The following is a 14,828-nucleotide window of genomic DNA, read 5'->3' as shown; positions in this document are numbered from 1 at the left end:
ATTCCAACACACATATATATATATATATGTATATATATATATACACACACACACACACATACACAGCACAGTTTCTTTATCCACTCATTGACTGATGTGCCTTTGGGTTGGTTCCACATTTTTGCAGTTGTGAATTGGTGAGGCAGAAGCATTTAATGGAGAAAGTTCCTGAAAGTTTGGGATTGCTTTGTTACAGCTGCCAGCCTGACTCAGTTTAACTTTACTTACTAACGCAGAGACAGAGACCGCATCCTAGGGCATACAGAAACAGCTCCATCTAGCTGCAAGTGAAGTCCAGACTGTGTAATTTTGATTCTGGACAACCACATGCCCAGCTAAAAATTTGGCATTGATAGAAGAAGAGAATAACAGATACTGGGGCTCCCGTAACAGCGTCTTCCATAGAGGCTCAGACAGCTCTTTGAGGTTTTAAAAAGTGCTACTTCTCCTAACTGAACGTTCCACTGTTTTCCCCCGACCCTCCAATTAAACCAAGCAGAGCTCATCTCACTGAAAAGCTGTTGAATCAGGAGTTTCTTCCTTTTCTATTCTTTTTTTTTAAAGTTGTGCTGGAACAAACTTTGAGATATTAACTAAAGTTTCCCGAATCTCCCTCTATCTCCATTACTTGGCAGTGCACTCCGGGATCCTCCTAGGGAACTAGACCCACAAGGCTGAAGCAGGCTTCACTTTAGTAAGAAGGCAGATACAGCAAAGATCAACTGAATTTCTAAGTAGGTTTTAAAACAAATTCATGAGCTTGAGATCTAAGGAAATTAAAATGGAAAGATTTTTGAGCCCAAAGAATAAATCCTGAAGGACTCAGAGCATGAATCTTTTTTTTTTGTTTTTTTTTTTTTAAGAGATGAGGTCTCACTATGTTGCTCAGGCTGGAATGCAGTGACTAGTCACAGGCACCAATATAGCACACTACAGGTTGGAACTCCTGGGCTCAAGTCATCCTCCTGCCTCAGCCTCCCGAATAGCTGGGGCTGCAAGCACACACCACCATGCCTGGCTGAATTTTATCATGAAAATGATCACAATGGAGATGATTGTATGTGATGTGTAAATCAAAATGTGATGATGTAAAATCTGTTTTCCTGCTAGAGAGAAAGCATGGACTAGTTGAGGGCATGAAAAGAATTGGTGGTGATTGGATTCAGGCTCAGATCTCTGGCTCCTCCTCTTTGGGTCAGATTCTCAAGAGACAGGATCATAAGAGCTTCTCCACTGGCTCTCAAATTCTCTGTGCGTAAGATACCCTTGGGGGACCCAATGGATGTTTCCAGGTTCCCGCTGCATGGTCTGACTCAGTGTGTCTGTTGGGAATATGGCAACTTAATTTTAAAATTACTATTCTGATTATGATAGCACCACTGCCTCAGTAAATTCAAAGGGATTCTGGAGCAGCTGTGGCCATAGCAGCAGATGTAGTGAGGCTGGAGTTTAGCCCCACCATCCAATGGGCCAGGCTACCCTTCAGGAAAGACGCGCATAGGCCTAAGGCCGCTGTAGACCAAATGTCTTTCTCTGAGGACAAGATAATAGCTCCTTGAGACTCATATCACCAAGAAGGTGCGAATAAGGGGGGAAGTGAGCCTTAAAGTAACCAGGCATTTACCCAGGAGAAGGCAATTCAGAGGTTAGTGAATTTACTCTGACATGGCAAAATTATGCCGTATTCTGCCATCAACGAACATAGGAGCTATATTCAGTTCGGTGATAAAACAGTACAGAAAGTTCCTTTGTCTTTGTATATCTGAAAGTTTGGTTATGAAATTTAGACCTACCACATGTGGGGTTTAATCTGGAATTTCTATGGAGTGATTTATTCTCACTCACCCCATATTTTCCTGCTGTGCTAGTTGATTTATTTATTTATTTATTTATTTGAGACGGAATTTGGCTCTTCCTGCCCAGGGTGAAGTGCAATGGCGCCATCTTGGCTCACTGCAACCTCCACCTCCTGGGTTCCAGCGATTCTCCTGCCTCAACCTCCTGAGTAGCTGGGATTATGGGCACCTGCCACCATGCCCACCTAATTTTTTTGTATTTTTGGTAGAAATGGGGTTTCACTATGTTGGCCAGGCTGGTGTCAAACTGCTGACCTCAGGTGATCCACCTGCCTCGGCCTCTAAAGTGCTGAGGTTACAGGCGTGAGCCACCGTGCCCAGCCAAGTTGTTCTATTTAATCAGGACAATTCTGTGTCTATTGCCTTGGGAGGTGTGTATACTGGGGGAGGGGAATAGAACATGACTCAAAGCAGAAATAAGTTTCCTTGGCTTTATTCTTCTCAAAGCCTATGCCCTTCTGGGAATGGTGAGGAGGCCTGGCCACCTCGAGCCAACAGGCTGCCCCACCTCCATCCCTGCTGTGCCTACTGAGTCCAGAAGCTGAAGAACTTGGAGTCCAGTGTTTGAGGGCAGGAACATCTGGCATGGAAGATGGAGGCCGGAAGATCACCCTCCTGACTACAGTGCAAGCCGTGGGTCAGAGGAAAGAGCAGAGGGTGGACAAGTGAGGAATAAAGCAAGGCAGAGGCACCGGAGAGAGGGGCTGTAGCCATATCAGACCAACCTGGTTCAGTTTTTATGCAACAAAGTTGTGTGTTGTTTTTCAGTTGCTGTGGAGCCCCAGGTTGAAGTTCAGGTAACCTGAGCATGCTCAGGTGAACCAAACGTGCAACCACGGGTGGAACCTAAGTGCTCAGACTGAGCAGTGGGGACCGAATTAAGCAGCGAACACTGCAGGCAGGATCCAGGATCCAATCAGATTGGACCCTGATGCCACCTCATGGCAGGATTCAGTCAGATTATGCCTCCCAGCATCATCTCATTGCAAGATCCAATCAGATCACGCCTCATTACCCTATGCTTTTTAAAACCCATTGCAGCCCCCAGCTTATGGAGACAGAGTTGAGAGCTTCCTCCTCTCTCCTTGTCAGTTGACTCATAATACATCTTTCTCACTGCAAAAATCCAGTGCTTTGGCGTTATATTTGTTAAGGTGTATTTTATGACCCAGAATATGATCTGTCTTGATGAATGTTCCATGTGAGCTTGAGAAGAATCTGTATTTTGCTGTTGTTGAAAGGATAATTAATAAATGTCAATTAGATTCTGTTGACTGATGGTGCTATTCAGTTCCATTGTGTTCTTACTGATTTTCTGCCTGCTAGACCTATTTTTTATACAGGGGTGTTGAAGTCTTCAACTATAATCGTGAATTCATCTATGTTTCCTTGCAGTCCTTTCAGTTTTTGCCTCACATATTTTGACACTCTGTTATTAGGCACATATACATTAAAATTGTTATGTCTTCTTGGAGAATTGACCCCTTTATCATTTGTAATGCCCCTCTTTATTCCTGATAATTTTCTTTGCTCTGAAGTCTGCTTTGTCTGAAATTGATATAACTACTCCAGCTTCCTTTTGATTAGTGTTAGCATAGAATATTGATTAGTGACTTTCTTCATCCTTTTACTTCCGAATGTTTTATTATGGCATAATATACACATGAAAAATACCATTTTAACTATTTTAATGTGTACAGTTTAGTGGCATTAGGAATATTCATAGTGTTTGGCAAGGATCACCACTGTCCAGTCCCAGAACTTGGAAACAAGAACTCTGAACTCACTGAACTAGAACTCCCAGTTTCCCTCTCCTCCATCTCCAGCTCCTGGTAGCCTCTGTATTCCATTCTTTCCCTATAAATTTCCTATTCTAGCTACCTCATGTAAGTGGAGTCATACAGTATTTGTCCTTTTGTCTTTGGCTCATTTCACTTACAACAGTGTTTTCAGGGTTCATCCATGTTATAGCATAAAGCAGGATTTTCCCCCATTTTTAAGGTTGAATAATATTCCATTGCATGTATACCATGTATTGTTTATCCGTTCATCTATCAATGGACATTTGAGTTGTTTCTACCTTTTGGCTATTGTGAATAATGCTGCTTTGAACACTGGTATACAAGTATCTGCTCAGCCTCCTGCTTTCAGTTCTTTGGGGTACGAATCTAGAGGTGGAATGGATGGGTCATATGGTCATTTTATGTCTAAATTTTTGAGGAACTGCCAAACTATTCCACAGCAGCAGCACCATTTGCATTTCTATCAGCAATGCGCAAGTGTTCCAATCTCACTCTCTCTGTCTTTTTTTTTTTTTTTTTTTTGAGATGGAGTTTTGCTCTCGTTGCCCAGGCTGGAGTGCAATGGTGTGATATTGGCTCACTGCAACCTCTGCCTCCTGGATTCAAGTGATTGTCCTGCCTCAGCCTCCTCAATGTAGATTATAGGCATGTGCCATCACATCTGGCTAATTTTGTATTTTTAGTAGAGATGGGGTTTTACCATGTTGGTCAGGCTGGTCTCAAACTCCTGACCTCAAGTGATCTGCCTGCCTCAGCCTCCCAAAGTCCTGGGATTACAGGCATGAGCCACCTCACCTGGCTCAATCTCTTTACTTAAAAAAATTGTGATAAGAACACTTTATGTGAGATCGACCGTCTTATCAAATTTTTGAGTGTACAATACATTATTGTTGACTCTGGGTACAATGTTATACAGCAGATCTCTAGAGCTTGTTCATCTTCCTTGACTAAGACTTCAAGCCTATTGATTAATGACTCCCCATTTCCCCTTCCTCCCAACTCCTGGCAACCACCATTCCACTGTTCGTTTCTATGAAGTTAACTATTTTAGATACCTCATGTAACTGGAATCATGCAGTATTTGTCTTTCTGTGACTGGTTTATTTCACTTAGCATAATGTTCTCAAGTTTCATCCATATTGTCATATTGAATTTTCTTCTTTTTAAAGACTGAATAGTATTTCATTGTATGTATGTACTACATTTTAAAATCCATTCATCTGTTGACCATCTTTTCACTTTTAATCTATTTATGTCTTTAATTTGGGTCTCTTGTAGGCCACATATAGTTGGGTCTTGTTTTTTAATTCACTGTGACGGTCATTTATTTTATTATTTATTTATTTTGAGATGGAGTTTCACTCTGTCACTCAGGCTGGAGTGGAGTGGCGTGATCTCGGCTCACTGCAACCTCTGCCTCCTGAGTTCAAGTGATTCTCCTGCCTCAGCCTCCCAGATAGCTGGGATTACAGGCAAACACCACCATGCCCAGTTAATTTTTGGATTTTCAGTAAAGACAGGGTCTCACCATGTTCGCCAGGCTGGTCTCGAACTTCTGGCCTAATGTGATCTGCCCACCTCTGCCTCCCAAAATGCTGGGATTATACATATGAGCCACTGTGCCCAGCCAATCTTTGCTTTTAATTGGTGTATTTAGAGTATTCACATTTAAAGTGATTATTTTTATGGTTTTTAAATATCTACTGTATTGATAACTATTTTCTATTCATTGCCTCATTGTCTTTGCTGTTGTTTTTTTCCCACTCTTTTTTCTGCATTATCTGGTTTAATTGAGCATCTTATGTGATTTCATTATCTTCCCTCTCTTAGCTTATCAATTATACTTTTTCTTTTACCTTTTAAATTGGTTGCCCTAGAATTTGCAATATACATTTACAACTAATCCAGTTTTACTTGGAAGTAACATTGAACCACTTCGCAGGTAGTGCAAGTATAGCTGTGTGCTGTATAATGATGTTTCAGTTGATGATAGACTGCATATACAATGGTGCTTCCTATAAGAGATTATAATACTGGTTTGTTTTTTTTTTGGACTCTCACTCTGTCACCCAAGTCAGAGTGTAGTGGTGCTATCTCAGCTCATTGCAACCTCCATCTTCTGGGTTCAAGCAATTATCCTGCCTCAGCTTCCTGAGTAGCTGGCATTATAGGCACCTGCCACCATCATGCCTGTCTAACTTTTGTATTTTTAGTAGAGACGGGGTTTCACCATCTTGGCTGGGCTAGTCTTGAATTCCTGACCTCAAGTGATCCACCCGCCTGGGCCTCTCAAAGTGCTGGGATTACAGGCATGAGCCACCGCACCTGGCTGAGATTATAATACTGTATTTTTACTGTACCTTTCTGATGTTGGATATCTATTTAGATAAAAAAATATTTACCACAGTGTTACAATTGCCTACAGTATTTAACGCAGCAACGTGCTGTACAGGATTGTAATCCAGGAACAATAGGCTGTGCAATATAGGCTAAGTGTGCAGTAGGCTATACTATATAGATTTGTGTAAGTACACTCTGTGATGTTTGCAGAAGGACAAAATCACCTGATGACAGATATCTCAGAATATGTCCCTGCCATTAAGTGACACCTGACTGTACTTTATAGCAGAGTATACCCAATTCCTCCCTCTTGTCCTTTGTAAGATTGCTGTCATTAATTTAACTTATCTATAAGCTATAATCACCAAATACATTATTACTATTATTATTTTGAACAAACTACTATCTTTTAGATCAACTAAGAATAAGGAAAATAAAAGATTTTATTTACCTTCATTCATTCCTTCTCCATCCTTTGTGTAGATTTGAGCTTCTGACCCATATTGTTTTCCTTCTCTCTGACAAACTTCTTTTAGTATTTCTTGCAAGGCAGTTCTATTGGAGACAGATTTTCTCAATATTTTTCTGGGAGAGTCTTTATTTCTCCTTTACTTCTGAAAGATAATTTCACTGGTTACAGTATTCTAGATTATTTTTCTTCCAACACTTCAAATATCTCACTCCACTTTATTCTTGCTTGCATTCATTTCAAAAAGAACCTCACTCTATTTTTTAATCCTACTTCCTCTGTAGGTAAGATGTTTTTGTATTTCGTCTGGCTTCTTTCAAGATTTTCTTTTTGTCTTTGATTTTTTTTTTTTTTTTTTTTTTGAGACGGAGTCTTGCTCTATTGCCCAGGCTGGAGTGCAGTGGCACGATCTCAGATTTTGGCTCATTACAACCTCCACCTCCTGGGTTCAAGTGATTTTCGTGCCTCAGCCTCCTGAGTAACTGGGATTACAGGCACCCACCACCACGCCCAGCTAACCTTTTTTTTTTTTCTGTATTTTTAGTAGAGATGGGGTTTCGCCATGTTGGCTAGACTGGTTTCGAACTCCTGACCTCAGGTGATCTGCCTGCCTCGGCCTCCCAGAGTACTGGGATAACAGGTGTGAGCCACCACGCCTGGCCTGTCTTTGATTTTCTAAATGTACATTTCTTTGGCATTTATCATGCTTGGTGTATTTATCCTCCTCTGAGCTTCCTGGTTTTGTGTTTTGGTATCTGTCATTAATTTTGGAAAATTTTCATACATTATTACTTCAAATATTTTTTTCTGTCTCTTTCTCTTTTTTCTGTCTGGTATTCCCATTACGTGTTTGTTGCATACATGAGTTTTATTTTTCATTTTTATTTTGTAACTTTATGTGTACATATTTAATTAAAATAGAATAGGCATAAATCAAAAACAAGAAAAAAAATCAGGATAAAGTGTCACTGTCATTTTGTTTACAAGGAGGAATCAGGAAATGGAACAAATTACCAGAAAAATATTCTAAGACTATTTGAAGTGGCTAGGTTACATAATCTTCAGAGTCAAATGCCAAAGTTAAGTATTATACCACTTAATCCACAAATGAAAAAAAGAGGAGTCAAAAGTTTATCCTGTTTAGGCTGGGCGTGGTAGCTCACGCCTATAATCCTAGCACTTTGGGAGGCCAAGGGGGGGCGGATCACTTGAGGTCAGCCTGGTCAACATGGTGAAACCCTGTCTCCACAAAAAATAAAAAAATTAGCTGGGCATGGTGCTGCATGTCTGTAATCCCAGCTACTCGAGAGGCTGAGGCAGGAGAATTGCTTGAGCCCATGAGGCAGAGGTTGCGTTGAGCAGAGATTGCGCCACTGCACTCCAGCCTGGGCAGTGGAGTAAGTGAGACTCCGTCTCAAAAAAAAAAAAAAATTGGTCATGTTTACTATAATAATTTTTACATTCAATCTATAGTGCTACTGGCAACTTTTAGAAGAAAGAAATTCCCATTATGCATTGACCAGAAAATCTCAAATACAACTAAGCAGCTATGCTATGCTATAGCTCAGTAAGTATCATTAAACTGTTCTGGGCTAGTGTACATTTCAGGTTAACAGAGAGCCACATTTTGGGTTTTAGAAAGGCAGCAATAATTATATTTCAGCTTTTAGTCTGGATGCTTAACACAGTTAAGGTGACAGTTCAAGCACATTAAGTGAAGGTAGTTAAGATTTAAGAATAACCATCACCGTCTCTTACAACTTACATATACTGTTTAATGCTTACATGGAAGAAAAATGGTGGTTTTTGTTGTTGTTGTTGTTTTGTTTGTTTTTTTGAGGCAGAGTCTCACTCTGTTGCTTAGGGTGGCAGACTTGATCTTAGCTCACTGCAACCTCCACCTCCTGGGTTCAGCTAATTCTGCTGCCTCAGCCTCCTGAGTAGCTGGGATTACAGGTATGCGCCACCATGCCTGGCTAATTTTTGTATTTTTAGTAGAGACAGGTTTTCACCATGTTGGCCATGCTGGTCTTGAATTCCTGACCTCAAGTGATCCTCCCACCTCAGCATCCCAAAGTGCTGGGATACAAGTGTGAGCCACGGCACCTGGCCGAAACCAGTATTCTTTTTTTTTGAAATGGAGTCTCACTCTGTCGCGCAGGCTGGAGTGCAGTGACGCAATCTCGGCTCACTGCAAACTCTGCCTCCCGGGTTCACGCCATTCTCCTGCCTCAGCCTCCCGAGTAGCTGGAACTGGGACTACAGGCGCCTGCCACCACACCCGGCTGATTTTTTGTATTTTTGAGTAGAGAAGGGGTTTCACGGCGTTAGCCAGGGTGGTTTCAATCTCCCGACCTCGTGATCTGCCCGCCTTGGCCTCCCAAAGTGCTGGGATTACAGGCGTGAGTCACTGTACCTGGCCCAAAACCAGTGTTCTTAATTGGCATTTTATATACACATACACAGAATTAAAAAAAAAAAAACTATCAAAGGCAATCATTCTAAGTGTACTGTGGTAGAATGTGTTAAAAATGCAAACATGCCATCGAACTAAAATAGCATGAACAGCACTTTTCATGACCTAGGAGAAAGGTGACTGGTTCTCACACGAAGCTAAGCCTGTATCAGTCATCCTAATCAAAATGGCTTATAAAAGTATCAGGTTTCTGGGAGAGAAACTATTCCAGGAAAGTCAGTAAATCTCTTGAAAGTTTCACCTCTATAAAACCAGGATGAGGCTACAGGTCTGTTGAAATCTGAACAAGGTATCAGATGAAACAGTAAGATTCCCAGCCATAATGTGAGATGGAAAGATCCTCATGCCACGTATGCTCAATTGTTGGCCCCAGAAATCTTCATGTGCAGAACACACAAGTTGCCAAAGAAGGAAACTGGAGACGTCCAGCTACATTTCCGTCGTGTGGTGAATTTTAAACCCTCAGGAATGGTGTGGTCTATTAGGCTTTTCATGCTTGCTGTCATCCACTTAATATGTTCAAAGATAAAAGCAGGCATGATTGTAATAGTAACTAGAGTCCCAGATGTTGACAGTATGTCTGCAATTTGAGAGTCTTTCAGTCCAATGACATTCTGTCTGTTGATTTCACAGATGTTATGTTCTGTGAGAAGACCATTTCTGGCTACAGAACTGTCTTTCACTATGGATGTTGTTTTTTCTTTCTTTCTATTTTTCTTTTGGAGATGGAGTCTCTGTTGGCCAGGCTGGAGTGCAGTGGTGCAATCTCATCTCACTGCATCCCCTGCCTCCTGGATTCAAACAATTCTCCTGCCTTAGCCTCCTGAGTAGCTGGGATTAGAGGTGTTCACCACCATGCCTGGCTAATTTTAGTAGAGATGGGGTTTCACCACGTTGGCCAGGCTGGTCTCAAACTCCTGACATCAGGTGATCTGCCTGCCTTGGCCTGCCAAAGTGCTGAGATTACAGGCATGAGCCACCACGTCTGGCCTATTTTTCCATTTTAAAAGATAAAACCAACATGTCCAGTGCTATCCTTATGCGTGGTAATTGTCGATTCAAAGGGCCCGTCGTGAATGGTCATAGAAATCTTCTCTCCAAAAGCCTGTTTGAGCATCTTGTGTGCTTTATCCGAGCTCCAGCCTGCACAGTTTTCACCACTGATTTGGAGTACTTGGTCCCCAAATCTCAGACCAACCAATGAGTCTGGAGAATTAGCCTTGACTAGCTGAACAAATATACCATTATCTATTGATTTAAGCCTGAGTCTAATTTTTCCATCTTGATAGTTATGGCTTCATGAATTTTCCCTCTTGATCCAATGGCTTCATGAATCCCTTGCTGAATTTCTGCTCTACAAATTCCAACATCATTACCAGTTACAGGAGCCATTGTATAGTTCGTACTGGAAGGTCTTGCTATCAACTGGGCCTGAATTGGTGCTCCAGAAACCATGGTCATATTTGCATGTATTTCTTCTTCATTTAAACTCAGACCCATGTATTGAGAGAGCTCTGGACATAATTTGGGATAGTGGTTTCCATCTTGAGAGATGTGAACAGAAGCTTCTGAAAAAATTGCTGGGTTGGCAGGGTTTGCAGAAAAAGCAGCGTATTAATCTGTTCTCACACTGTTAATAAAGACACACATGAGACTTGGTAACTTATAAAGGAAAGAGATTTAATTGACTCACAGTTCCACATGTCAGGAGGGGCCTCACAATCATGGTGGAAGGCAAAGGAGGAGCAAAGTCATGTCTTATATGGCAGCAGGCAAGAGAACGTGTGCAGGGAAACTCTCCTTTATAAAGCCATCAGATCTCATAGGACGTATTCACTATCACAAAAACAGCATGGGAAAGACCCGCCCTCCTGATTCAGTTACCTCCCACTGGGTCCCTCCCATGACATGTGGGAATTATGGGAGCTACAATTTGAGATTTGGGTGGGGACACAGCCAAACCATATCAAGCAGTTTGAGCCTGAATTACTTAGTCTATCTTCAAGTCTTCAAGAGATGGAGAGAGACATATTTTTCAGGGTTCTTCTAGACCACAAGGACCCACTTGCCACTGCTGCCTCTGGTCACTCTGCATAAGTAAATTTTAGATTTCAAGCCTCTCCTTTTGATTATTTCTTAGAGTTTCCATCTCTCTGCCTCCATTCCCCATCGGCTCTTGGATGTCATCCAACTTTTCCATTAGAGCCTTTAACATATTAATCAGTTATTTTACATTTCTGGTCTGATAATCCCCAAATCTCTGCCATACATGAGTTTGTGTATGATGTTTGCTTTGTTTCTTCAGAATGTGTTTTTTTATTTTTTATCATGCCTTGTAATTTTCTGTTGAAAGTCAGATATGATGTATTGGGTAGAAGGAACTGACATAGGTTGATCTCTAGTGTGTTTATGTGGCTAGGAGTGAGGCTATGTTCGCTGTTTGTTGTAGCTGTGATGTCAGAGACTAAAATTTTCTTGAATGCTTTTGTTTTTGTCTCCTGTGGTGTCTTGGGTTTTCCTAGAGACTCTTTAAATAGGGTCTTAGGCTTGTAGATTTTTTTTTTTTTTTTGAGACAGAGTCTTGCTCTTGTTGCCCAGGCTGGAGTGCAATGGCACAATCTCAGCTCACTGCAACCTCTGCCTCCCGGGTTTAAGCCATTCTCCTGCCTCAGCCTCCCAAGTAGCTGGGATTACAGGTGCCCATCTCCACACCTGCCTAATTTTTTTGTATTTTTAGTAGAGATGGGGTTTCACGATGTTGGCCAGGCTGGTCTTGAACTCCTGAGCTCAGGTGGTCTGCCCCCCTCAGCCTCCCAAAGTGCTGGGATTACAGGCGTGAGCCACCGTGCCCGGCCAGATTTTTTTTTTTTTTTTTAACCTGAAATCCCGTTATTATACAGGGGCCATCTTGATGTGGTGGCAAGGTGTGGGGGTTAGGGAAGCATTCTTTACTTTTCTGATTAACTCTTAGTCTTTTAGTGAGCCTGAGTTGGGTATTTCTCTTCCCGCAGGTCAGTTGGGCTTTGGTAAAACCCCAGTAGGTTAGACTCTGGTAAAGTAGTTTCCCTTGAGGGCAGAACTTGTTAAAGAGAACAGAGAGCTCTGGGTATATTTCAGAGCAGTTACTTCCGCCCTCCTCTGCTGGGAGTTAGAGGTTATTTTTCTCTGATCTTCACAGTGGGGACCTGGTGGAATTCCTCAAGACAAAACTCACACGAGCATGGACACCTCCCTATGACTGGCTCCCTTTGGGGTTTTCAATTCTCAAGCTCGTTTACACTGAGCCTCCAGCAACTGCTGATGCCAGTTTCACACACTACAACAGATACTGACTCCAGCTGTGAGTTTCTGCTCCCAGTAAGCTGCCATTCTTTGTAATTTTCTATTGTCCCCAGTTTTGGGGACAGAGATTGGCTCTGTGACCTCAGTTCTCTGATGGATCTAAAAGTTGATGATCATTAGTTTGTTCAGGTTTTTTTCTTGTTGCGAGAATAGGAGAGATGACTTCAAGTTCTTTACTGGAAGTTGGCATTTTCTTTTTTTTCTTGTTTTTAAGTAAATCTAAGTTTGTGGACTGAGATGTGTACCTACTGTAGACTGATCTCTACAAATATTGTTGGAAACTTCTCAGCAGCCATTCAGTTCAAAAAAAGAACTCCCAGACCTAGTTTAGAGGAATGTTACTGGAGACCTAGTTTAGAGGAATGTTACTGGAGACCTAGTTTAGAGAATTGTCACAATCCAGACACCAAGAGAGGGTTCTTGGATCTCACTCAAGAAAGAATTTGAGGCAAATCCATAGAGTAAAGTGAAAGCAAGTTTATTGAGAAAGTGAAGTAATAAAAGAGTGGCCACTCCATAGGGAGAGCCATGTGGGCTGCTCAGTTGTTTACACTTATTGTGACTTCTTGATTATATACTAAACAAGGGGTGGATTATTCATGAGTTCTCCAGGAAAGAGGTGGGCAATTCCCAGAACGGAGGGTTCGTCCCGTTTTTAGACCATAGAGGGTAACTTCCTGATGTTGTCATGGCATTTGTAAACTGTCATGGTGCTGTTGGGAGTGTCCCTTGGCATGCTAATGCATTGTAATTAGCATATAATGAGCAGTGAGGATGACCAGAGGGCACTTTCTTCACCATCTTGGTTTTGGTGGGCTTTGGCTGGCTTCTTCACTGCATCCCGTTTTATCAGCAAGGTCTCCATGACCTGTATCTTGTGCCAACCTCCAATGACCTAGAATGCTTAACTTCCTGGGAATGCAGCCCAGTAGGTTTCAGCCTCATTTTACCCAGCCCCTATTCAAGATGGAATTGCTCTGGTTTGAACACCTCTGACAGGAACCCAAGGCAAAGGGATAATTAAAGGTTGGACCTCACCTGTGTATGACCAACCACGCCGTAGGGAAAACAGCAGCACAATCTTGAGGTAGAATCTGGGGCTCCTAACACCAACCAGGCTTGCTTGGGCGTAACTGGGATGTGGAATATTTTAGTGCCTATGACATTCCTTTGTGTCCCAGTGGAGCATAAACAGATTCAATGTTTGGCTAAGTGCTGGAAGAGCAGCCCAGGATCCCCTGGCCCCTGCTATGCATCTGCCTTGATTGATGTGCATAGTGGAAGTGGCTTTCATAGGAGAAGCAATTTTGTGTAGGTTCCTGGGAGAAAAGGGAATATGCCACTTGTTCGCTGGTTAGGACACAGGGATGATGTCTGAACCCTAGGGAGAGAGTAGGCAAAAGATGAAAAGGTCACATCCATGAGTACTTTGTGTGTCCCGACAGCAGGAGCAGGGCTGCTTCAGAGCCCAGGTGACAAAGTGCAGATGAGAATAAGGAGAGAGGTGCCAGTGAGGTGTCCTTCCTTTTTTTTTGTAGGCATCTTGCGGTCATGGCACAGGTAGGGACAGGTAAGGAAGCACCTGTAGGGTGCTTCCCTGTGGGTAGGGAAGCAAGATGTTTACTGCTGTAAGAGCAAGATGTCCCCATGAGGGGTGCATGGAGAATGTTTCTGAGCTCCTGTGGGGACTGTCTCAGGAGTGTTTACATTTGAGCTGGAAGGTGCTTGTCATGGATGAATTACAGTTCCTTGATGATGACCCTGTGGAGGGTGTGTCAAGTGATAGGGGGATACTTTTGAGTAGGCTGACCTTTCCTTCTCTCCATATACCAGAGGGGTCCTCTTTCCTATCTGTGGGTATTTCTACCTCTGCTCCACACATCCCTAGTCTTGTATAACACCTTGGCTTACAGGTGTTCCTAAAGACCCATCTCTCTTCTGCTGATGACTTCCTGGGGGTATCAGTCTGTTCATCTGTCAAGAATGTGGACGAACAAACATATACATTACACTTTCAGACTGAAGAGGCTCTTAATAATTGGGCTGGCACCATAAGTCACTATGTTCTATTTAGGTATGGAACTTACCAGAACAGAAAGAAGGGGAGAGGAAGGAGACTTCTTGGTTAGCAGTCTGTTTCTCTTATAAATCAGTATGATCTCTTGAGCAAAAGTTAAAGGGAAAAAGTGGAGGCGACACTGTGACCTGGCCTAGGAAGTCTAGGTTTAAGCCAAGTCAAACACATTTCTCCTATGTCTCAGCTCTGTGAGCTCAGTTCTGCTTCTCCTAGGGTAACTGAGTCCAGAGTCCACTTATTCTACAGTTCAGGGCACTCTTTTTTTTTTTTTTTTTGAGACAGTGTCTTGCTGTTTGCCCAGGAATTCAGTGGTGTGATCATAGCTCACTACAGCCTTCTACTCCTAGGGTCAAGAGATCCTCTCATCTCAGCTTCCTAGTAGCTGGGACTATAGGCACACTGCCCGGATAATTTTTTAATATTTTTCAGAGATGGGATCTTGCTATGTTGCCCTGGCTAGTGTTGA

General features: G+C 42.3%; 1 pseudogene; it reads right to left on the bottom strand.

Annotated features, from left to right (window-relative positions):
- Positions 1 to 10,023: 10,023 nt before the first annotated feature.
- Positions 10,024 to 10,969, bottom strand: LOC111554873 (annotated as a pseudogene).
- Positions 10,970 to 14,828: the final 3,859 nt, after the last annotated feature.

This window comes from Piliocolobus tephrosceles, chromosome 9 (assembly GCF_002776525.5).
Source record: "Piliocolobus tephrosceles isolate RC106 chromosome 9, ASM277652v3, whole genome shotgun sequence".
NCBI lineage: Eukaryota > Metazoa > Chordata > Mammalia > Primates > Cercopithecidae > Piliocolobus > Piliocolobus tephrosceles.
Note: the sequence above shows the minus strand (reverse complement) of the source record. Positions and strands in the feature narration are given on the sequence as shown.